A 24,291-nucleotide genomic window follows, 5' to 3' on the forward strand; every position below is an offset into this window, starting at 1 on the left:
ATAGTGCGGTTTTTATTAATATATGCATGAATATATATATTTAGTTAATTTGTATATGTGTGAACATTGCATGGTGCCATTAAATGTGTTATACTCATATGTAAAACGCAATTTATTTTTCGAAAATTATTACAAGCTGGCAGCACAGTCAATTATATATGCATATGTATATTTAGGTCAAGGAATTTATTATTTGTTAGTCTTAAATTTTGAAGATAAATCTTAGAAAATTCCATAAAAAAATTTTGATGTTGCCAGATTATTATTTTTTAAGTATCAATATCTATTTACAACTACATAATTTGGTTGTAATAAAATTAATTGTCAGTTAATATCAGCTGATATCCAACCTTGGTCTTCAATTAAAAGTATTTTCCAAGAGTTCTTTAATTAAGTTATTTTGATTAATATCTTCTGGTAGTTAATTTATATATGTTTGGACATAACAATAACACCATTTAATAAGATTTGAAAAGCGATTTTCTTTTAAAAATGATGATAAGGTGGCAACACACCCAATTATTTTGATATATAAAAGAAGGAAATTAAGATTTATTGGTGTTAATTTAGATTTTAAAGATCAATCTCAGAAAATTCCATACAAAAATTTTGATGTTGCCAGATTTTTTTAACATATCTAAACAAATTTTTCATAAGGTTTGAATAAAATTAAAATTTCCATCCAAAAAGTGCGTTGTTGCCAGATTATGTTTTTTGCACACAACATTTTATACATAAGAATTAATAATAATTGTTTAATAATTTTTAACGAATTTTTTTTATAAAATTATTTAATAATTCTTATTATAATTAACGAATATGATATTCGGCAAAGTAAAACGTTCATTTTAGAAAAAAAATTTGTTAAGGATTTTAAGAAAAGAGAATCGGTTATGACTAAATAAATCAATTTATTTTTCGAAAATTACAATAAGGTGGCAACACTCTCAACTTTTTCGATTCCTCAGCCGAGGAAACTAACATTTATTTGTCTTCATTTAAATTTTAAATATAAATCTCACAAAATTGATTATCAAAAGAATGCTGTGTTGCCATATTATGTAATTTTATATAAGAGAATTTTTGTAAAAATTGTTGATTTCTTTTAACCATTTTAATTTTATTTAATTTTTGTATTTCAAGTATTTTATAACACGAAATATGTAAATAACAGTGTTAGGAAAGGTATAGTCAGCTTCCTTGAGGGCGCCCTATATGTTTTGCTAAAATAATTTAAATGTTGTTTGTGAATTATTTACATTTTTATTACAACAACAAATCTCTGTGGAGTTATAAAACCACATAAATTTTTTTTTTAAGTGGCAACGCTAAGGCTTAACTAATTGCATTTCTTTGCAAATTAATTTTTTATACTTTGTGAACTATTTATTTACTTTTACAAGAAAAATTTTGCGAAGAGCTAAGTGACAATGCTAAGGATTAACTTATTATATTAAACAACTGGGTTACTTTATATTTGTTGAGGTTACACACTAAAGTAAAATGAAAGTTGAGAAATGGATATATGAATGGAAATAAATAAAATATGCAAAATACAACAATAATAACAATGTGCTGTCAATTGATTGCTTGCCAGCAAAGTAACTGCGTACAAAATAATGTTACAATTAAACATCCATATGAATATGTATATATATATATATATATATATATATATGTATATCTATAAAATAATGCTATACATTAAACATAATAAATATTTATATTTTTATACAACTAAATAATTAAACCTAAAACTATATTACGTACTTGACATAGAAATAAAATTTCAAACAAATAAAAGCTGCAACAAAAGCAGACGATTATTTACACCTTGTACTTTAAAGCTACATATATTATTTTGTATAAGAAAAAATTAATTTTTTTTTCGTATTTTAATTTTTTATGCACCACTTTTCATATACTATATGAAAAAATAAAAGTAAACTGATTAATTAAAAATTAATATAAATAAGGTTAATAAATCAATTTAAATAAAAAAATTAAAATTAAACAATTAAATTAATTAAAAGTACATTAATATTGTTTGTATGTATACAAATCACTGCGCGCGCATGCGCTAAGCCTCCAAGCGCTCACAAATATAAAACAAAATTTGTTTGAGACCGTTAGTAACGGCAGCATACTGCTTCTTTCTCCACGTTGCTGTGCTCTAATGCCGATTTATCAAGCAACTTTGTATACATACATACATACATACATATATACATGATTTCAGCCGATTATGTAATAGTATATACTCGTATATAAATATAGTTTATAATTAGCGATGCTTTCAATTCTACTTGTAGACGCGATTGAGCTTTTATAATTTATTGGGATATTAGATTTAGTAACATGTTTGTAAAAATAGATTCATTCTAGAAACTCATTCATTCTAGGCACACATATCTAATGGCTTAAGCCTCTTTCTTATTTCTACTACTTTATTTTTATATTCTAGGCATATACAAAAATATATTTTTGTTTTTAAACTGTTGTGTCTTGTTGTCATTTATACCCGGTTTTGTGGCTCAAACCAAATTTATGAATGGCAACAAGCTACTTGTTAGCTCTAAATTTTAATTATTACTAAATTTTACTTTTTTTAATTCATTTAATTACCACATTTTTTTCAAAATTTTACACTGCACGGAATGAACAGAATTTGACACAAAATGTTTGACTTTGCCTTTGACGAAAAGAAGTGAAACAAATGCATACTTCGTTGAAATCCATTGGATACTGCAGATAATTTACGGTCGTTCTGTGATCGGGTGGAAAAGAATGTTGTAAGAAATGAAAAGATCTACAACTTTTATATTTACACCGTTTTCACATAACCTCAAATTTGTGTGAAAAGTTCAAATATTTAAGTTTTTTGGAGAAAGATTTGCTTTCAGAAAATTTAATGTAAATTTAACTTCTTATGCTCAAAACACACTGTATTTTTTTAAATACTGAGAAGGAAACTTAATTTCGACTAAAGGGGCTATACCAGTGTGACGCATGAAAAATTAGGGGATTTTCGTGAATTTTTTTAAAAGAAAGTACTAGATTGAATGTTTCGACGTTCTATGGACGTAATATATTATATTTTTAGCTATATTAAAAAATATAACGGAGTTATGTGCTATCTGCGGAAGTGCCGAAAAAAAGTGCCTCAACTGCTGGCATGCTTCCGGTCGAATGAGTAGCTGAAACAAAAAAATTCAAAATGTTTATTAAACTTAAATATATTTCTATACAATGAACTACGATCTTTGGAAAATATCAAAAATTAAGAAAATGGCGTAATTTTGAAAAAAAAAAAATCGTTTTTTTACGAAAAAAATGGTTGTTTTTTTAATGCCAAATTGACAATTTTCAACCAATCAAAAAGATTGTAGTCCATTGTATAGCAAATATATTCAACTATTTTTTTTTTGAAGTCGATCGGTCAATTTTTCGTTGAGTTATGATGTCAGCAATTTTGAAAAATGTCGTTTCGTGAAAAACGCGTTTAAAGTTTCACTTATATATGTATATATGTTTGCACCTCTGAGCGGTCGCTATTTAGAACGCTGCCATTCAAAAACTATAGAAGATACGACCTCGCCGATTTCACAGGATATTTTCGAAATAAATAAACTATCGAAAAAGCAAAAAAAAAAATTTTTTTTTGAAAGTGTCACACTGGTATAGCCCCTTAAAATCGAAAAATAGGCTAATGTTCACTCAAAAATTCTTACAACAAAATATTAGATGTTTTTAAAAAGTCAGTCGGTTTTATATTTGTTAAAATCTCTACTTTCTGATGGCATAAATTTGTTGGAAAGTATAAAATGTTTGATTTTATTATAAAATATACAATAAATATACTACCACTAATTATGTTTCTCAAGTACTTGGGCATAAGTAACTAATTTAAAAATATATGTTGAAATATTAGTGTAATTTTGTTTTGAAACAAGCTCGAATCGTGTCTGCCGTTACACGACCACGATTTGATCATCAACTTCTGTGACACGTTCAATCTGTTTGCAGTCTTAATGATAAGAAGATTCCAATAGATTTTCATTGTATTTTTTTAATATTTTTTAAAACTGCTGCTGCTGAAGTAGGTTGAAAAGAAATAAAAAAAACACAAATAATTTTTATTACTTATTAAATTGTACTCAAAATATTATATTTTCGACAAAATATTTTGCGGACATAATATGCAGAAATATTTATATATTTACATGTTTTATGCAATAATGTTTTTTACATATATTAATTTCTTAATGAATTTTTTTAATTTATTCAAATTTTTTTAATAACTCTTAATTAAATATTTTGGTTGAATTAAAACTTTTTATTTAAAACAAGCACTAATAATTTGAATATTTCACAAACGTTTCCTTCATTCTCTCACACAAAAAAATAAAACTACCAACGTTAGCAAATGTAAAAAATAACCACACTTACATAAGTCGATGAATTCTTTGTTATTGCAATGAAAAAAATAGCAACAATTATACATACATACATATTATTAAATATAACATAAATTATATCAGCTATGACATCTGATAATAAAAGGTAAATGTGTAATTGAATAAAAAAACGAAAATGACAGAGCAAAGAAAGCGTTGGAGAGTTCACAATGTAGAGAGCAGAGAGTGACGGAGTAGACATGCAATGAAATGCAATGAGCGCTCGTCTCCCAACATTTGCGTTGCACTGTGTTTAAACGCGATAAATTCAATAAGGAAGCACACAACAACTACAAAACTACGAAACAATGTAAACAAACAACAAAACAGCCGATGACAGATGAAACAATGTTACTCAAACACTCAAATACAATAAATGAAACAAACGAAAAATGCACGAATGCGCACATTGCAACAAAAAACAAAACATAATAAATAAACGCTGAAGTGCATGCTCATACATGCACATTTATGAATGCGGCGGCGTTAAACGGTTAATGTAATACAATGTTATATAGTCGTAATAATTAAATATGCAATTGTAATAAAAATTGAAATGCATTTGAATTCAATAAAACGAAAGCTGTGTGGCATTTGAATGCCCGTCAATAAAAATGCATAAATTAATGAATTTATGATATGAAAAGTTTTGTTGGCTGCGGAGAACAAAAATAATATTACAATAAAAATTATTGAAAAAGTTTCAGACAAAAACTGTTTTTTATGTACAAATGTCAGAAAAAGTAAATAACACTAAAAAAAAACAATAAAAAAATAATAATTTAAATAAAATGAAGTAAAATAAAATGAAAAATAATAGCAAAATGATAACGCTTTAACTTTAACTTTAAAAAGTAATCAAATTCATTGAATATTATAAATTAAATGCTTATAATGGTTTTCGTGTCAAACAATTATCAAATACATATCACTATATGGCCTATTTTTTTATTTACAAAATCGAAAATGGCAGCAACACGAACACAAGGCGACACACCGTTAAAATTAGACCGGTAGAGCAACATTTTGCCTAGAATATGTACATACATACATATGTATGTATGTGTGGGTTCGTTGCTGCTGAGTTGAGAATTTTGCTAAAATTTTAATTAGAACTTATTACTGTACGATTTTTAACATTTAAATATACATATACTATGTATATATATATAACAAAACAAATGAAAATTATGTGTTCTTTAACGGTAAAGTTATTGACTTTGTACGACGTTATATAAATAAGTTAAGAACTACCACACAATTGTACGATAATAAAAGAATAAGATGAGTACATTGACAAAAGTAGCTCCAATTAATTGCAAATACTGGTTTAAACGAGAGCTGCATACTTTAAGGCGCTTTAACCCATGGGGAAGTTAGGATGCTAGAATGATACATTTTTTTAGCTGTCATTTTAGTGCTTCTATTAACTTGATAAAAGATATATATAGAAATGGAAATAAAGCAAAATTAAATAAATAACAAAAATAATTTAATAAAAAAAGTAAAGTAAATAAAAAAAAATTAATGAAATACAGAAAAATATTAAAAAAATGCGAAATGAAAAAATCAAATAAAATGAAATAAAATCTGAAATTAAGTTAAAAAATATGAAAGAATAATTAAAAAAAATAAGGATATAAAGAAATAAATAAAAAATAATGACACATTAAAATTAAATTTAAACAAAAATAAAATAACATAAAATAACGCAAATTTAAATAAATGTTTACAATAACAAAACACAAAAAAAAACATAAAAACAAAAAATAAAATAAAATAAACTAAAGCAAAATAAAACAAAGTAATAAATAGATAAACAAAAATAAAAATTATAAAATAAAGCAAAATATATAAAAACAAAATTAAAAGCTAAAATAAAATAAAATAAATGAATGAATAAAAAAAATTAAATATTTAAATAAAATAAATCATTACAAATAAAATAAAATGATGCAAATTAATTTAAAAAAACAATAAAAATGATAAAAAAAAATAATTTAAATAAAATACATGAGTAAATTACTATAGTTTAAATAGTTTAAATAAAATGAAATAAAATAAGACTAGGGAAAAAAACAAAATAATAAATAAATAAAATAAAACGAAATTAAGTAAAATAAAATTAATTAAAATAAAATAAAAGAAAAAATAAAAAAAATATAAAAATGAAACAAAGAAAAGTAAATAAAAATAATAAAAAATTAAAATAAAATAATACAAATGAAAATAATATAAGCAAAGACTATATAAAAAAATAAGTAAACATAAACCAAATTAGTTAAAGTTAAGGAAAATAAAATAAAAAAGTTCAGTCAAAAAATAAAACAATTAAATAATTTAAATTAAAATGAAATAAAATTATAAAATTAAACTTCATAAAATTGAATGCATAAATACAAATAACATAAATTGAAAAAAAAAATAAAAAGTTAGGTGAAATGAAAAAAAATTAAAACTAAATAAATAATCATAAAAATACATCAACTTAAAAGATATATTTAATATAATAAAACCGAAAAATAAATAAACAAATAATAATAATATTAAACATTGTAAGCAAATTTACACAAAATAAAATTAATTATAAAATAAATTATATACCACTCAATAAATTAAAATTAAGTACAAAAAGAAAATTATGCAAACAAAAAAAAAAAAATACAATAAAAATAAATAAATGAGTAATAAAATTTAAATATAATTTAATTATTTATTTTTAGATAAAAAAGTTATTTGTAATTTTTTCAAAAATATTATTTGAAAAACATGAGAACGTAGTTAAAGCCATACTTAATACTAAAAAAATATAAAAAAATTAAATACATTATTATTATTGAATAAAAGCATAAGTTTGTATATTACTGTAAACATATTTTCACCAAAAAGTCGCATAAAAGCATAAGAACTAAACTCCTTGCTTTGAGTATGCCAGAGAATTAGAAACGCTTTAAAAAGTAGTGTGCATTAATGACAACTTAGAAACGGAAATTTTTATTTTTTTTGTAAAATTTTTAATAAATCAATAAAAACCCGTTAAAGTAGACTTTATTAGTGTTAAATTAAGCAGTGCTTAAAAATACAATTAAAAACTAAAAATAAACAGCGAAATGAAAAACAAAAAAATATTTTTTTTCTGTTAATTTTTTATGACGTTTTTAAATTAATAACAAAATATAGCTGAAATATTAATAATTTGCAATAGCAAATTTTAGTTAACTGCTACAGCCAACGTGCACACACACACACAAAAATAATAAATATAAAATTAATATATTTGTGGGAAAGTAAAATTGCCTAGCTAAATTAGAAAAATTCTCTAAAATAGTTTAGAACTTAATACAATAAACCGCAAACAGCCGTAACAGAAGGAAAACATAAAAAAAATAAGCCTAAGATATTTATATAGTGAAACAGTCTAATGAAGGATATAGTTAAAGAAGCAGTAAGTGTGAGTCAGAAAATCAGCGAAAAATAACAATAATAAGTATTGAATAACTAAGAGAAAAATAAGTAAAATAAAATTAAAAATACTAGAAACTGCAAAAAATGTCAATAAGAAGAAATAATTAAAAATAAAAGCAAAAAATAATAATAATAATGTAATTAGTTATTAGAACGAATAAATAAATGCTAAGACAAATAATAATTACTTTCTAAAATAAGTAAAGTAATCTCCTGTTTGAGTGTTCAGCAAAAGCAAGCGATATTACTTTCGAAAACTTTTGTAAAGGAAAATCAGGAAAAATATTACACAAAAACAAAAAAAAATACAAAAATAAAACAAAACAGAAACTATACACATATTATATATGAATCAAATAATAAGAAAATATCTTTAATGAAATTATAATACTAAAAAAATAAAAAAGCAACAATACAATAAGAGCACTAAACACAAATTACAACTTTGGTAATACAGTCTACAAAATACAATAATTAACACAGTAATTTAAAGCATAAACTAAGTGAAAATAGACATTAAAAATAAATGTAAAAATATTTCAAATTCAAAACATGCAATTTCAAATACTTAAAAAATAAACAAAATCCGTTATACAGCATACAGCAAATACTAAAAACTACTTTGTAAATTACAATTATAATACATAATTCCATAAGCTAAGCAAATATAACGGTTATGTAGCAAAAGAGTCTTCAAGCCACTCAACAGAACCTAAAACAAAATCCCGTAAAAAAATTTCTAAAATTATTAATGCAATAAGTTTTAGAAAATTACAATAATAAAAAATAAAAAAAATAAAATAAAATCCACACAAGAACCCCAATTTAATTTCAGAAAATTATGAAAACCAAACACAAAAATACCTTTGACAGCAAACGAAGCAAAAATCCCCTCAAAATGATTTCGAAATAAAAAATAAAACAAACAAAAAAAGCATTTGATTCAAAGTTATCTAGTGAACATTTTAAGATATAATCTAAATCTGCTGCAGCAAGTAATCCACACATAAGTAAATACTCATTAAATAATGTATAATTGATTTATATATACACACATAAATATATAGAAATGTGCGTAACTTGATGCATATATACATACATAATATATCAAAGATCAATGCTAATGCTACAACAAAGCTACAAACAATAATTATAATTACTTAACTGATAATGATTACATAAATATACACACACAAAACACATACATACATGTGTATTATGAGCATAATACTAAAGAATTATTAAGGTATTGAAATGTTGGTGATGGCCAATCAACTGAAATAATTTACTAAATCAATAAAAAGAAATTCATATTATAATGTACTGTCAATGAATTGTGGTTTTATTTTGGCAGCGAAACAGACAGACAACAGTATTCACCTTTTTTGAGAGGCATCAAAATATTGCGGTATTTATGTGCATATATACATAAGGGTGATCAATACAATTTACGAGAGACTACGAAATTTTTATTTGGGGGCCGATTGGTACCGACGATTGACACAATGCCTCGCCCCGCTTGGTAGCTCTTCCAAAAGTGTCAGAAAAATTGTAGAGCACACTATGCTTAGTATAACACGAAACTGCCTCAAATCAATGCCCAAGACTTCACATAGAAATAATAAAGCAACAGTTTACGGGTGGACAGGAAATATCGCTCAACTTATACGCACATGTCTTCGTTTTCGCAGATCATACACGAGATCTAGAAGAAGACGAGCAATGTCAAGTGGCGAAAAAAGAGCTTAAGCAATCTATCGTGGCAAGCAAAACAGAAAAATGGGAGCAACTAAGCGAGGATGTTAGCAAAAATCTTTAGGGACTCGGGTATAAACGAGTTATGAAAAAGTTCGGAGCTCGAACCAAGCCACCTTACTTAAACGCTGGCAAAATGGAAGGCATCGTTAACATACTCTTTCCCACTCACAAAAAAGTTGGTAAACCCGAACAAGCTACATATAAGATTTTCGAAAATCCTCAATTTACCGTTGAGGAATTGGCAAGTTCAGAACTAACAAATCGCCCTGACCGGACGGGATCCCAACAGAAATATTTACTCAAAACAATCGCCGCAGAACGAACCGCAGTACTCTTAAGTATACTGGAATATATTTCGTGAAATTTGGAGGAAACGACGTCTGGTCCTAATTAGCAAGGACAACTTGCCATTAGCATACCGCCCACTATGCTTGATCGACATGGCGGGAAAGCTCTATGACTACTTAAACCTAGACTGAAAGTGGTTATCAACGACACTGGCGAACTCTCCACCAGACAACATGATTTTAGAATGTCAGTTTTATACGCCATCCGAAACGTCATTGAAAGTGTAAAAGTCGCACAGTCGCACAGTCGATGATGCCCCAAATACAAGCGAATAGTTCTGTTGGCGACTTTAGACGTTCGAAACTCCTTAGATGCTTTAGAAAAAAAAGTTTTAGAATCCCCGATTACCTCAAAGCTGTAGTGCGGAGCTATCTTGATAACAGAAAACTGCTGCACCAAACTACGGTGGGATTACGACAAATAGAAGGGACCATTTTAGGCCCAGACCTGTGGAACATTAGTTATGACGGAATATTAGAACTTGAAAGGCCAAATGAATTATATTTAATCGGCCCTGCGGACGACATATCAGCAGTAATCATAGCACGAGACACAGAAGAAGCCCGAAGATAGCTAAATCAGGTCATGATTCGGGTGCAAACATGGCTTGACTCACATAACCTGCAGCTCGAGCTACTACTGCTGACAAACAAGAATACATATAATAAGTATTCAAACGACTAGGAATATTCCAAGGACACACAAAGATTGTGAGTTACCTAGGCGTAAGATTGCACTCCAGACTAAACTTCTGGGTACAAATCCAGCACGCCGCAGGAAAGGCAGTGAAAATCAGGAAAATTAGGAAATCTTAGCAGACTAATGGCCAACGTAGGAGTGCTCACACAAGAAAAGAGAATGTCTTAATGTCAACAACCACCAGCGCCTTACTATACGGAGCAGAGACTTGGGTAGATGTGCTAAAGAAGGAAAACCAGCGTAAAGTTTGGTCAGAGTGCAACGCATCGCAACTATCAGAGTTGCAGCAGCTTACCGAATTGTGTCAGGTGATGCAATATTTGTCATAAGTGGCAATGCTCCCATTGGCCTTCTAGCGCATGAAAAAAAAGTTGTGACAGCTAAAGAAAGCAGATGAAAATAACAAGAGCGCAATTGTCTGAATAAAGGAAGGCAAGATTTTCGCATGGCAACGAAGTTAGGAGAATGAGAGTTGCGACAGATGAATGACTAGATATATAAAATATTTAAATTTATGGGCAAGACTCAAAATTTCGTTTTAGTGACCTGCAAGTGGTACATATCGTTGCTGTGACGACAGGTTTGATGATGAAATGATGAAGGCATTTTCCACCCCACACCCGGAAAAATATAAATATATATTATCATAATTACATAGTATGTGTGTTACAGTGACTCGATTTGAACAATTTGTTCGGAGATTGTAACATTGCCTCAAACAGTTACCTTTGCCAAAACTCGTGAAAATATCTTGTCAAAAAAAGTTTTCCAAACAAGAACCTGCTCAACCAGTATGTATGGCAGCTATATGCCTTAGTGGTACGATATCGGTGGTTTCGCCAAATAAGCAATTGACGCTTTTCTATGTGTTAGAAAATGAATGATAATGCCCCTAAAATTCCTGCACTCAATTTGAAAGGGCTGAGCTTACAGCTCAAGAAGGAAGATCCCCTTCCGACGAGCTTTCTCTTTTTTTCGGTCACTTGTCCAGTTATTCGTGCTTAGACATAGTAAAATTTGAAAACTATTTGTTAAGATTGGAGGCCATCTTCTCCTTCTTTAGTTTTAATTAACGCTACTTACATACAATCTGACATAGTAGTTAATGGATATTAATTAACTTCAGATCATTTTGGTAGCCTCCGTGATATACTTGTAATTTACTTTTATTTGTTTTAAATGATTGTGTTGAATAGATAAAAACAGTTGACTTAATTTTTATACTCTCGCAACAAAGTTGCTAAGGAGAGTATTATAGTTTTGTTCACATAACGGTTGTTTGTAAGTCCTAAAACTAAAAGAGTCAGATATAGGGTTATATATACCAAAGTGATCAGGGTGACGAGTAGAGTTGAAATCCGGATGTCTGTCTGACCGTCCGTCCGTCCGTGCAAGCTGTAACTTGAGTAAAAATTAAGATATCATGATGAAACTTGGTACACGTATTTCTTGGCTCCATAAGAAGGTTAAGTTCGAAGATGGGCAAAATCGGCCCACTGCCACGCCCACAAAATGGCGGAAACCGAAAACCTATAAAGTGTCATAACTAAGCCATAAATAAAGATATTAAAATGAAATTTGGCACAAAGGATCGCATTAGGGAGGGGCATATTTGGACGTAATTTTTTTGGAAAAGTGGGTGTGGCCCCGCCCCCTACTAAGTTTTTTGTACATATTTCGGAAACTACTATAGCTATGTCAACCAAACTCTATAGAGTCGTTTCCTTTAGGCATTTCCATATACAGTTCTAAAATGGAAGAAATCGGATAATAACCACGCTCACCTCCCATACAAAGGTTATGTTGAAAATCACTAAAAGTGCGTTAACCGACTAACAAAAATCGTCGGAAACACTAAATTTTACGAAAGAAATGGCAGAAGTAAGCTGCACCCAGACTTTTTTAAAAATTGAAAATGGGCGTGGCGTCGCCCACTTATGGACCAAAAACCATATCTCAGAAACTACTAAACCGATTTCAATGAAATTCGGTATATAATATTTTCTTAACACCTTGACGACGTGTACGAAATATGGGTGAAATCGGTTCACAACCACGCCTTCTTCCAATATAACGCTATTTTGAATTCCATCTGATGCCTTCTCGGTATAATATATACATTAGGAACCAGTGATGATAGCGGAAAAAAACTTTACTTGTGGAATACGGTATTTGAAAAATATGTAAATGACGGATAATGAAATTTCGATTATCACTTTATGATGCGAGAGTATAAAATGTTCGGTGACACCCGAACTTAGCCCTTCCTTACTTGTTCACAATCCATTTATGCATTTTTTGAATTATCATATTTTCGAAAATAAGTCCGATTAAGATTTTTGTTGCTACTTGGATTTGAGATTATTTTGGTAGTCTCAGTTACGTAATTTCCTTCTTTTTTGCTCTGACTGATCGCGCTTAAAAGCATGAAGAAAATAATTTTAATATATTTTAACCGTAATTTCTCACACTCCATTAATGCCTTTGTTGATTTTGCAAATTTTCGAAAATAAGTCTGATTAAGATTTTTATTGCTACTTAACGGTTTGTTTTGAGTCTGCTTTCCTCAAAAGGTTAACATTTTTGATTTACAAACAACAGCGAGCACAGTTAGTGCTTTTGTGTGCTGACTGATCCGTTAATAATTTTGAGTTATAAATAAGTAATCAAGTTAATGTAATGCAAGTAAAGCAAGTAACTTTCCGCACAGCAAGCAAATTATCAAATTAATTATGTAATTTGTAAGCACATTGCAAGTGATTTAATTTCATATTTATTACCTCATGTGTGTCTATATGTCTTTAGCACTAACTTTGCTCAGACTAAATAATCATTAAACGAATGCTTTACCGTCGGCGCACTTATGCCTGCTCATTGTTGTTGATAAACCGCAAGTGCCGATTGAGTGACAGTTGAGTTATTAAAATGTGATGTCAATGCGTTTCACGTGCTACTGAAATTCATTAAAAAAATCGTAAAAAAAACTGAAATTATTATTTTTTTATCTCAAATGTAATCTGTGTTGCTGAAGAGTCCGGCTCGGCGGCAATTAATGAGCTGCATTCTAACGTGCACACAGGCATAATAATCAAATACAAAATGTGCAATTTCATTTCTGTGTTGTCCATCCATCCATAAGCTGTTTTCATCCACAATTACATTCGTAGAGTGGAAATGCGGTGAATTTGTATGTACATATGTACTCGTATTTGTAGTCGTATTTGTACCTCATTCATTGCTCAACCAATGAGCTGGAACAATAAATGTGGTGGTATATTATGCATAGCTTATTTAATGGGCGACTACATTGATAAATTATTCACTGGTTAGGATGGTTTTCAGGTAAATACATGAATAATTGTTAATGTTGTTGTTGTTGCAAACAAATGAGCCTCAAACAGGTCATACTTAGTGCCTCAAGGCAAGCCGGAAGCTGCGGATAATAATATGCATATTGTTTATGTTATGCCATGTGTGTACAAACATATGTACCTATCAGTAGAACATAGAAGCTGGCGGCAAAATTTCTAGAATTTTTTGAGTAAAAGCGAACTAGTCCGAAAAGGAGCAGACTTGAAACACTTTTGAAAATACGGGTCAGAAAGAGAACACAGTGAATAAGAGAAGAAAATACAAATTAAAATATTTCCAATAGTAATTCTCACAGTGGTCCGATCTGAAAAATTTGTTCAGAGATTACAGACTTGTTTTGGACATTAATGCACGCCGACATTCGTGAATCTTGTTGAAGAAAATAGTTTTCTATTTCAAAGACCATTTTTGATCAATCGGATTTAATGACAACTATATGCTTAGTGGTCCGGTAAGAACAATATATTCAGAGATGGTAGCGTTGCTTTGGACGTTAATACATGCCACATGCATTACGAGAGGGCATCATAGTCCAATAAAAAAAAGTTCACCACACAATTAATTATTTTTGTCGATCAGTTTGTATGGTATATCCTATAGGGGTACAGTATCGGTGTTTTCGTCAAACGAGCAGTTTCCTCGAGAGATAAGGACGGATGGAAAATTTCATATCGACATCTCAAAAACTTAGGAACTGGTCCGCGTATTTACAGACGTACAGACGAACATGGCTAAATCAACTTTATCGATTTCGAAGCAAACTTACTAGTATGACCAACAAATAGTAAAACTTTGTTATTAATTCTTAATTTATGCTTCAAAGTCTATGTAGTCCCTCCCAAAGTAATCCCCCTTAGCCTCAATACACTTTCTAATTCTCGAAATAGTTGTTAAAGTCAATTTCCGGAATGCGTGTAGCGATTCTAAAAGGTTCCCCCGGAGCAGTTGTTTGAGTTTGCTGAGTAGCCTGAAGTCAAACAGAGCTAAGTAATGCGAAAACGTTATATTGTGAAAATTGCAAAAAACCAACCAATGATCGACATCTTACATAATCCCCATAATTCCAGCCTCTTTTTACTAATAGCTTCGCGGAAACTACGCACAACACCCAAATAGTATTCCTGTTTGACAGTTTGGCTAGTCAGTAGGAATTCCGAGTGCACCACGCCTCGATAATTGAAGAAAACTGTCAACATAACCTTGGTTTCGGCCGATTGGACTGGTCTTAAGCATAGATCCAAGACTCATCGGTTACACTGAATAATACGTTTCTTGACACCCTGGTAGTTGGAAAGCATTGTTTTACAGACAGTAACACGACACTGTTTTTCGAAAAAATTTAGTGATTTCGGAACCAATTGTGCTTTCATTTTTCTTAGACCCAAATGACATTTCAAAATGATTTTCACTGATACTTCCGATATTCCAAATTGCTATTAAGATCTTTGACTGTTAATCGTCAATTAAATTATTTTAACGAGGTGTTGATCATCAGTTGATGTTGATAGCAGTCCTGAAAGTGGTTCGTTGACAACGCGTTCTCGACCCTCTTTGAATGATTTGTACAACTCAAAAACAATTGCTCGCGACAAACAATTATCACTGAAGGCCTCTTCCAACTTTCCGAATGTTTCGAAATTTTTTAGAAATTTGATTTCGCACACAAAATTTAATGGAACTTTAATAATTTCACTCATCGTAAAAATCGCCGAATGCACCTTATGTACCTCAGAAAGACAAGAGTATACTAAACACTAACGATTATTTTACGTGACATTTGGCACAGGAGTCACTGACAGTGATATCAACCTAGAAAAAGATATTTCGACGAATATCCCATTCGCGCGAAATTTAAAATGAAAAGTTACAATTTTTTGCCCACAGTTGTATATACCCCTAATCAAGGTACAAAAATATTCGGCTAACTGGTTTCGCCACTAGTTTCAGAGTGGTTCACAACTAGTTGATTTCATTGCAGGACATATATGTATTCGGATATATGTATGTTGGTGAAAAATACATGCAGCAGTGCTTAGTAGGTTTACAATAAATCGCAAACGTAATATTACATATATTAATATTAAAGCTATATTCTCGAATTGCTGTACAAATAACGGTATAGATTAAATTTCATGCTCTACATAAGTAACATATTAATTAGAAATTTATAATTCGCTGCAGGCTCACTCACTTGCTCATTTATTCCAAGTAGTCCCTGGTACAAAGTGATAATACTGTTTGTGTATAATTAAATCTTTGACCTTTTTAAATAGCATGTAAACTAATTCGCACTATTTCTTACGTAATGAAAGGAAAAAGTAAAGACGGGAGCAGGATTAGTCTTATACTGAAAGATTCCAAATTATCTCATTGCAACGGTTCTCGCTAGAGAGTCATTTTTTATGAAGTTAGAATCGAAGTTATGCACAATCAACCCGCTCAAATCCTCCGGAACGCATCGAATCATTAGAGCCTGTTGCAAAATAAGTTTTTTCTAGCTGTGCTGTGGCTAAAAGTGATTTTTATGGGATCGCGAAGTTCAGCTGTTAGTCGCATTAAAGGAGAGAGGCTATGGTAATTTCCATATCGAAGGCAGGTAGGAACAACCCAACTTAAATACCAAGTTGACTTCCTTCCTGTTGAATACAGCGCCCCCTTAACACTCGTCCAAAGCGCAACTAAAAGCAGATCCGTAGAGACTGCACTCCTTTAGTACTCACTCCAAAAGTATACAAAAACTAAAGGGCTTTAGAAGATAGGAATACAATGTTGGAGTGTTTCTGGAGATTTCTGGAGCATTAAGTTTAGTATCTACGGAATGTATTCCGAATATTAAAGCCATGATACTACACAGCGATTGTAAGACCAACTCTGATCACGCTACGGTGCATTAGTGTAATGGACAGACTAACGAAAATTTACTTACCGAAAGCCAATAGAATGGCCAATGGTTCAGTCGCCGCTGAGCTGTGCACAACGGGAGCTCAATAAATTTCTCCAACGGAGGCTTTTGTACTTGTGCTAAACCTGCCATCCAAGGACTTCTTCGCTGAAAACGGTGCAGCACAATCGGCGGAGCGACTACTGGTTGCGGGAAAGGACCTTCAGAAATAGCTCGGTGGGTAATGGCGTTTTGGAAAGCATCAACTGCATTTCCACTGTTAAATTGGGAAAGAATGTTCAGAGTAAACATAGCAAAATATGGATGGCATAAAGGCATGTTAGCAGAGGTCTTTGCTATTGGGTAAAGCTGCAGAGTTAGTCTACTATATAATGCATTAGCAAGCAACTCCACAGTCAACATCTATGTAGACAGCCAAGCAGCAATGAAGGCAGTAACCTCGATTCGCATATCGGCCAAAAGTGTGTAAGAAAACAGGGCAGCAATGAATAGTGCCGCCAGGAACAAGCGACTTCACTTCTATTGATAGCCAAGTCACAAAGGCATCGATGGTAATGAGAAAGTGAAATCGGAATCTATGGTGAGGTCACAGAACTTATTAAAATTCGCTCCAAGCAGCCTAAAGAATGACTACTTCTTCGTTTACTACGTCCATCTAGCATCGCTAAGGACAAAACCTGGTCTATGCGTGGCTCACGAGCCCACGAGAGTAACCTAAGCCCCATGTTATTTATTTTTTGAAGGATTTGTACTTAGTACGCTTTACCTAAGTGGGAGCTGATTTCGTATTTCTTGTGGTATCTGTATTGACTTAATTCTTATCAAATTAACACCTCCAAATTTAAAATCCTGATTCGTCAGCTGGTATTCATAAAAGCCCAAATGAATCACTTTTGTGACTGTGAAAAGTCTCCTGCTAATCGAACCAGCATCTATCATGAAAACCCAAAAGACACCCACACACAGACAGCTGCTAGGGCGTGTATTCGTATTAGTAACTCCTGGTTTTCTACAATGCTGTGCACTGCGAACTAAACTTAACTTAACATAGTTTAGCTTAACTTGACTTGTCTTTTCTTTAACTCAACTCAACTTAATTTAATTTATCTTATCTTTACTTAACTTAACTTAACTTAACATAACTTAACTTAACTTAACTTAACTTAGCTTTACTTAACTTAACTTCGCTTTACTTATTTTAACTTCACTTTAACTCAACTCAACTCAACCTAACTTAACTTAACTTGACTTGACTTATCTTGACTTAACTTAACTTAACTTAACTTAACTTAACTTAACTTAACTTAACTTAACTTAACTTAACTTAACTTAACTTAGCTTAACTTAACTTAACTTAACTTAACTTAACTTAACTTAACTCAACTCAACTTAACTTAACTTGACTTGACTTGACTTGACATTCATATTTTAAAAAATATTTTTTACTATTTTAAAATTAAATTTTAAAGCATTCGTGTCAACAGTCGAGTAGATAATACGAAACTAATAAGTTATCTAAATCGCTTCTCAGCTAAGTAAATGCATATACTCTACGAAATTGACAACAAAATGCACAAAACAAAAGAATTGTGCGCACACCTTTGGGAATACTTTCTAATTAGTTGACCTGCAACTCAGCGGCGTGTTTCTAACCTCCCCTAAGAACACAAATAACCGGCTGTCATAAAATTTAATGAGCCTCATTTTAATGTGTCTCATTAACGAATCAGCGGCCAGGAAAGCTGAAAGCCAAGTCGACTTTATCGGATATCACAATACACAAACAAATTCAAACGCCACTATTTTCATTTGAATTGCCGATGCTAATGATACAATAATTTCCATGATACTGAAATGCTTGTCGCTGATTAAACACAGGATGCGCACTTCTCTCTCGCGCGAGCTTAGCGCCGCTCAGCCGAGCTCGCATGACAAATCCTTCCCATAATGCGACACCGCAATGAAGGGATTTGATTTTCGCGCCTAAATTCATTTTCATAATTCATAATTTGCGGCGGAGAATCCGAAAGCTAAGCAAATAGTCAAATCAGTTAAAAAGCTAACAAGGTGTTGACGGGCTATAGGTTTGCGGGTGGTGCTGAAAACTGCCGTTTGTTACAGTGCTAGAAGAAAATGGAACACAAAGGAAAAAGGTAAAAGGCAAAGGCGAATGGCAATGACACTCACAGGTGCGACTGGTGAAGGAACGCTGGCCGCTCAGCTCAGTGAGCGCAAACAAATCCTAACATTTTGCCACGTAAATTTTCCGTGTAAACATTACTGCACCGTTATTCCCGCACCTTCTCATTTGCATTTACGCTTATACTTTTGTTTTTAGTCTCTCATTTCACTTCTCTGCGGAAATGTTATTTGTTTCTCTGGCGGATTTGACTTTAAATCGCCTGTCATTACTCAGCGCGGCTCGTATTCTGCTTTGTGTAGACTTTATGTCTGTACCGGTGTGTGTGTGTGTGTGTTGTAGGCGTGAGTAATCATAACGGTGCTGTAATGCGACGGTGTGCCCTAAGCACATTTTTCAATTTTCAAATTTGTGAGATTTTGGCTTTTAATTTTAATTAGCGCTGATTAATGCGTACGCTTTTTCACGTCTCGTATTTAAAGCCTCAGTTTCGTTTAAGCTTTGAAGGTGATCTTTAAATATTTCTCAAGAGGGAGTTAAGGTCGTGTTGTACATAAAAATTATTTGCGATTGTTTTTGCATTATGAAAGCGTGTGGATGCTGTTAATTAGCAGGAGCAATTTATATTTAAAGTTTAAGGTTTTAAGTTTTAAACTTCACAAATCGGACAAAAACTTTTTAAGCGCCAGATATCTGGGATTTATTAATGAAATTTAGAGAACATATTTTTTGATAATAGTGTAGGTTAAAAGTATAAGAACTTCAAATATCGGTTGGACTTATGCCTATATACATACCTAGCGATATTTACAATTTCTTTATATGACGCAAACGCATAATAAACAAGAAAAAAGGTTAACTTCGGCTGCACCGAAGCTACATATACATAATATGCTTCACATGTTAATTTTTTTATAACATAAAATAGTATAAAAAGATCTCTGTCTTGATTTTGGTGGGTCAGCTTTAAGGGCAGCTGTATGTTATAGTGATCCGATCTGAACCATTTCTTCGAAAAAAGCGTTGTTGCCTGAGTTAATCATACTATCAATCAAAATTTCTTGCAGATAAAAAGCGGCATTTTCCGCATAGACCTTAGACTTTATATTTTCCATAGGAAAAAGTTTAACAGTGTGATATCACACGATCTTGGTGGCTAATCGACCGGCCCAAAACGTGGAATTATCTGCTCACCGAAGCGTTCTTTCTATAAATCCATTGATTGGTGTGATGTGTGGGAAGTGGTGCCATCTTGTTGAAAACAAATAGTCAGTTATCATTGCGTAATAACGGTCGTCATCGACGGTGACTTTCTCACCGATATTATTTTTGAAGGAATATGAACCGATGATTCCACCGGCTCACAAACCACACCAAACCGTTGTTTTTTCTGACTGAAATGCCAGGTCTGCATCTCTTCAGGATGCTCTTCGTCACAAATGCGGCAATTTTTCTTGTTTACATAAACATTGAGCCAGAAATAGAATTGAAGATAAATGCACTCTCTTTTAGCTAAATTTTCGTAAATAATTCTTCATTTTCAAAGAGTAAGGGGATTATGTAATAATGATAAAATAATTTGGATTAGCTTCAAAAATGCTCTTTATAACCAAATCACTGTGTTGTAAGGTAGCTCTGCAATTCCGTAAGTTCACATTTTTGTGCACCAAAAATTGGAGGTTCCAATGTTGAACAAACGCCTTCGACTTTTTCAAGTACCTTACAGTACTGAAGTGATACATGTTGGGAAGTTTTGAATGCTAACAAAGGAAGTCTGTTTCAAAAGCGCAATTGACTGCTTCTACAATTACATTGCGCATATCAAAGTTTTTGAAAATCATAGTTTTTCAAATTATTTATGCGAAATAAAGCCGATTGCTTTCTTAACGAACGTGTTGTATAATAGGAAATGTATCGAGAATGGTCAGGTGAGAACGTAGCCTCAACGCCCGACTGTGTTTCTACCTCAAGATACATTAACGTCGAGTCGTATTTTCTCGTCGTCTGTCCTCCGATGATGATCGTCAAAAGTTCCTTTTATGAGTTTCAACGTGGTTCAAATGACCTACACGCGTGACATAAGTTTACGATTCCATAATTGAGGTAGTAAGCATCTAAAATAAATCCATTTTTAATATCCTGCATAAAATATATGTAGTTCTTGGCAAGACAATAAGCGTGACCGTGAAACCCTTTCGTAACCATTGCCGAAAAATTGCTCCATATTAGAGATCAAGGAACAGTCAGTCGACACAAGGGACCAATTTGTAGTTTTCCAGAAAAAAACTTCAGGACCTTTAAAGAAGTTGGAGCATCGCTTAGTCAATTACATAGAGCTAAAGAATTCTATGTCGAGATATAAATTGCCATTTTTCCAATGTTTTCGCTAAGTAGTTAACGGTAAGCTTTCGTGTGTCATTTTGGAAAAGTATGCTACATGTATGAGTCATTGTCATAGTGGGAATATAGTAATAGTAGAATTTTCGGCTAAGTGACGCTGCAATAAAATTGCGGTAGACATGGGGTAGACGGTACAAATTGATTGCATAAAAATTAGAATTAAATTAAAATTTTCAGTTTCCACAACACTGTAAGTAGTTTTGAATCTATTAATCTCAGGCTCTTATAAACTATTCAGAAAAGTGTGAACTCATTAGTAAGAAATGCGCTAAAAGCACTGCCAAAGAACAATTAGTGCCCGACTCGCCTTAAAACTACACTTCCAAGTACTAAGACTCAAGTCGGAAGATTAGGCATAATGGCATAGTAAATTAGTAGCCACGCAGTAGCCGCAGGCGAGCGCGTGCAGGAAGCTCCACCACACACAAGCCAAAATGTGGCAATTAAAAGAAATTGCCAAACCACACAGGTGTCATTTCAGACATTTTAATCCCAGCAAAGAGATTTAAAAATTAATTAAAAGTATTGGATTTTTTTTTTATTTCTCTTTTGCACGCAAATTCAAAGTTTCAGTGTTTCTAAAATATTTCTTCCTCTTAACTTTACTTGCAGTGGCCATACTGAAGGCGGTTCATGTGCTGGAATTTCTGTTTATTTACCTGAAAACTTGGCTAATCAGCGGCTAAGTATCAGCAACGTGAGTGAAATGCAAATGCCGAGCTGAGCGGAGCAGATGTACCTGAGCGTGTTTGTCGAGAGGCTGGCGGACCGGTGAGCAGACGGCAGGTGACGGCGCAGCGCTGGTGGGCACTTGTGGTTGAGTAGAGTGTTTGCAATTATGCCCCCGAGTACAGCAAATTGTCAAAGTAAATACTGTCGCCTAGGGACTGGCCAAGAATAATACGTAAGCAAATACCTGATAACTGTGTAAGAAAAAGAATATGAAATTGAAAATAAGATAGAGTAAACAGCTTATATGCGCAATCACGAATTTAATTCAACCACAAACGAGACAAAAGAGACTTCAGTCAAGTGTAGGCAGTGCAAATATTTAAGAGGGTAGGCAAAGTATGAGCATTCACTGGATTTATAAACAAATCGCATACAAATAAACAAAAAGCAGTTATACATATAGGTAAATAAATAAATACATAAATAAATAAAACAAAGTTAAACTCAAGTATTGATTAATATCAAAGCCAAAGCATTTTCGCAAACTTCCAAGCACCGACCATGACTTTAAGTCAGAGCCACAAATTCAATTACGCACCCAATAAACAAAATCCAGCTTAATGTGAGATCGATAAACAAATCGATAGTAAAATAAAAATATTTACTATTAAAGCAAAGGCAAATAAACCGTAAAAGTTTAAAGGCACTGGTTGAGAATTATAAAGCAATACGTTTGGTCACAAAGCAAAGACAGACAGTGCTGTTAAACGGACTCAGACTCCGACTCCATAATATTATTGTACTTGAATCTGCACGTTGCTTCCCTGGATTTCGATTATCAGCGCAAAGTTTTTGGAGAATGCGTAAACATAGAAAAAAGAACTTAAAACACATAAGCTTCTGCGTCACTAGACTTTGTACAGACGTCATCAATAGCAAAGCTCTTAAGCGACATTGCAATAACTTACATAAGTCGCCACTGATGTTGCATATTTTAATTTAAAAGCTAAATGCGACAACGCACTTTTTTCTGTAAAAATATATAGAGTACGTATGTATGTATATTGTTAGTGCAAGAATCAGTGATATTGAAATGTAAAGCAAAAACATGCGACAAGTTACTCACGGCAACGTGTAGTGCACAGTGGTTAATTATATTTAATATTGTGGATTAAAATTAGTTTTATTTCAGTAATATTTTTTTCATTTAAAATATTGGTACATACATTTAGTATTAAAAACAAGAAAAAACTTTATAAAAAACGCTAATATACCCTTCACACGTGCATTTCTTTTAGTAACTATGTGTTCACTTTATATGAAAACTATATGCTGTAGTAATCCGATCTGAACAATTTTTTGGAGATTATATAATTAGCTTAAGCAGCAACCCATATCAAATTTCGTGAAGATATATCGTCAAATGAAGAAGTTTCCCATACAAGAACTTGATTCCGATCGTTCAGTTTGTATGGCAGCTACACGTTATATACTTCGTATATATACAGACAGACAGACAGACAGACAGACAGACAGACGGACATGGCTAAATCGACTCAGCTCAACATCCTGATCCTTTATATATATACTTTATAGGGTCTCCAACGCTTCCTTCTGGGTATTACAAACTTCGTGACAAACTTAATAAACCCTGTACAGGGTATAAAATCAGTGCTTTTTCGTAATTCGAGAAAAAATTCAATTCATTTAAGTATACAGCTAAACTTAAATATTTCTATTAATTTGAATTTTAATTTCTTTTCTACAAATCAAGCAAAGTTAATTGCTTTATATTTTATTTTTAAATTTAAAAGTAAAAAATTAAGATTATAAAGGGTGATTTTTGGTCATGTTGTTCTGTTATAAATTTTGACAACTTTAATGTTATATACATATACGCACAACGCTTTGACACACGAGCACTATTTGGTTGTTTACAGTAACTGAAAATATTCATCTCGGCCCAAAAGTGAAATTAAAAAACGAAAAACATTTGTTATTAGTGAAATTATGTCGCATATCGCGCAAAAATTCGGGTGTATTACTCTTGAACATCTCATAACCCAGCTCCGATTCAA

The 24,291-nt window shown here is 31.7% G+C and overlaps 2 protein-coding genes and 1 long non-coding RNA gene across 3 annotated transcripts in view; 2 read left to right on the forward strand and 1 right to left on the reverse strand.

Moving 5' to 3' along the window:
* LOC126751778 (uridine phosphorylase 1) overlaps positions 1-24,291 on the reverse strand; it is a 453,502-nt gene that overhangs the window by 217,306 nt on the left and 211,905 nt on the right. The window lies entirely within an intron of this gene.
* The window catches only part of LOC126751772 (acetylcholinesterase), a 454,065-nt gene that overhangs the window by 177,853 nt on the left and 251,921 nt on the right, over positions 1-24,291 (forward strand). Inside the window, exon 10 of the transcript XR_007665922.1 lies at positions 22,154-23,697. The gene's annotated coding sequence lies outside the window, so the exon portion shown is untranslated. The remainder of the gene's footprint in view (positions 1-22,153; positions 23,698-24,291) is intronic.
* On the forward strand, positions 1,428-9,252 carry LOC126751792 (uncharacterized). Its single transcript, XR_007665927.1, has 2 exons — positions 1,428-6,184; positions 6,263-9,252. It is a non-coding gene; the product is annotated as an uncharacterized LOC126751792 (long non-coding RNA).

The sequence above is a fragment of the Bactrocera neohumeralis genome, chromosome 2 (genome assembly GCF_024586455.1).
Source record: "Bactrocera neohumeralis isolate Rockhampton chromosome 2, APGP_CSIRO_Bneo_wtdbg2-racon-allhic-juicebox.fasta_v2, whole genome shotgun sequence".
In the NCBI taxonomy this organism is placed as follows: domain Eukaryota; kingdom Metazoa; phylum Arthropoda; class Insecta; order Diptera; family Tephritidae; genus Bactrocera; species Bactrocera neohumeralis.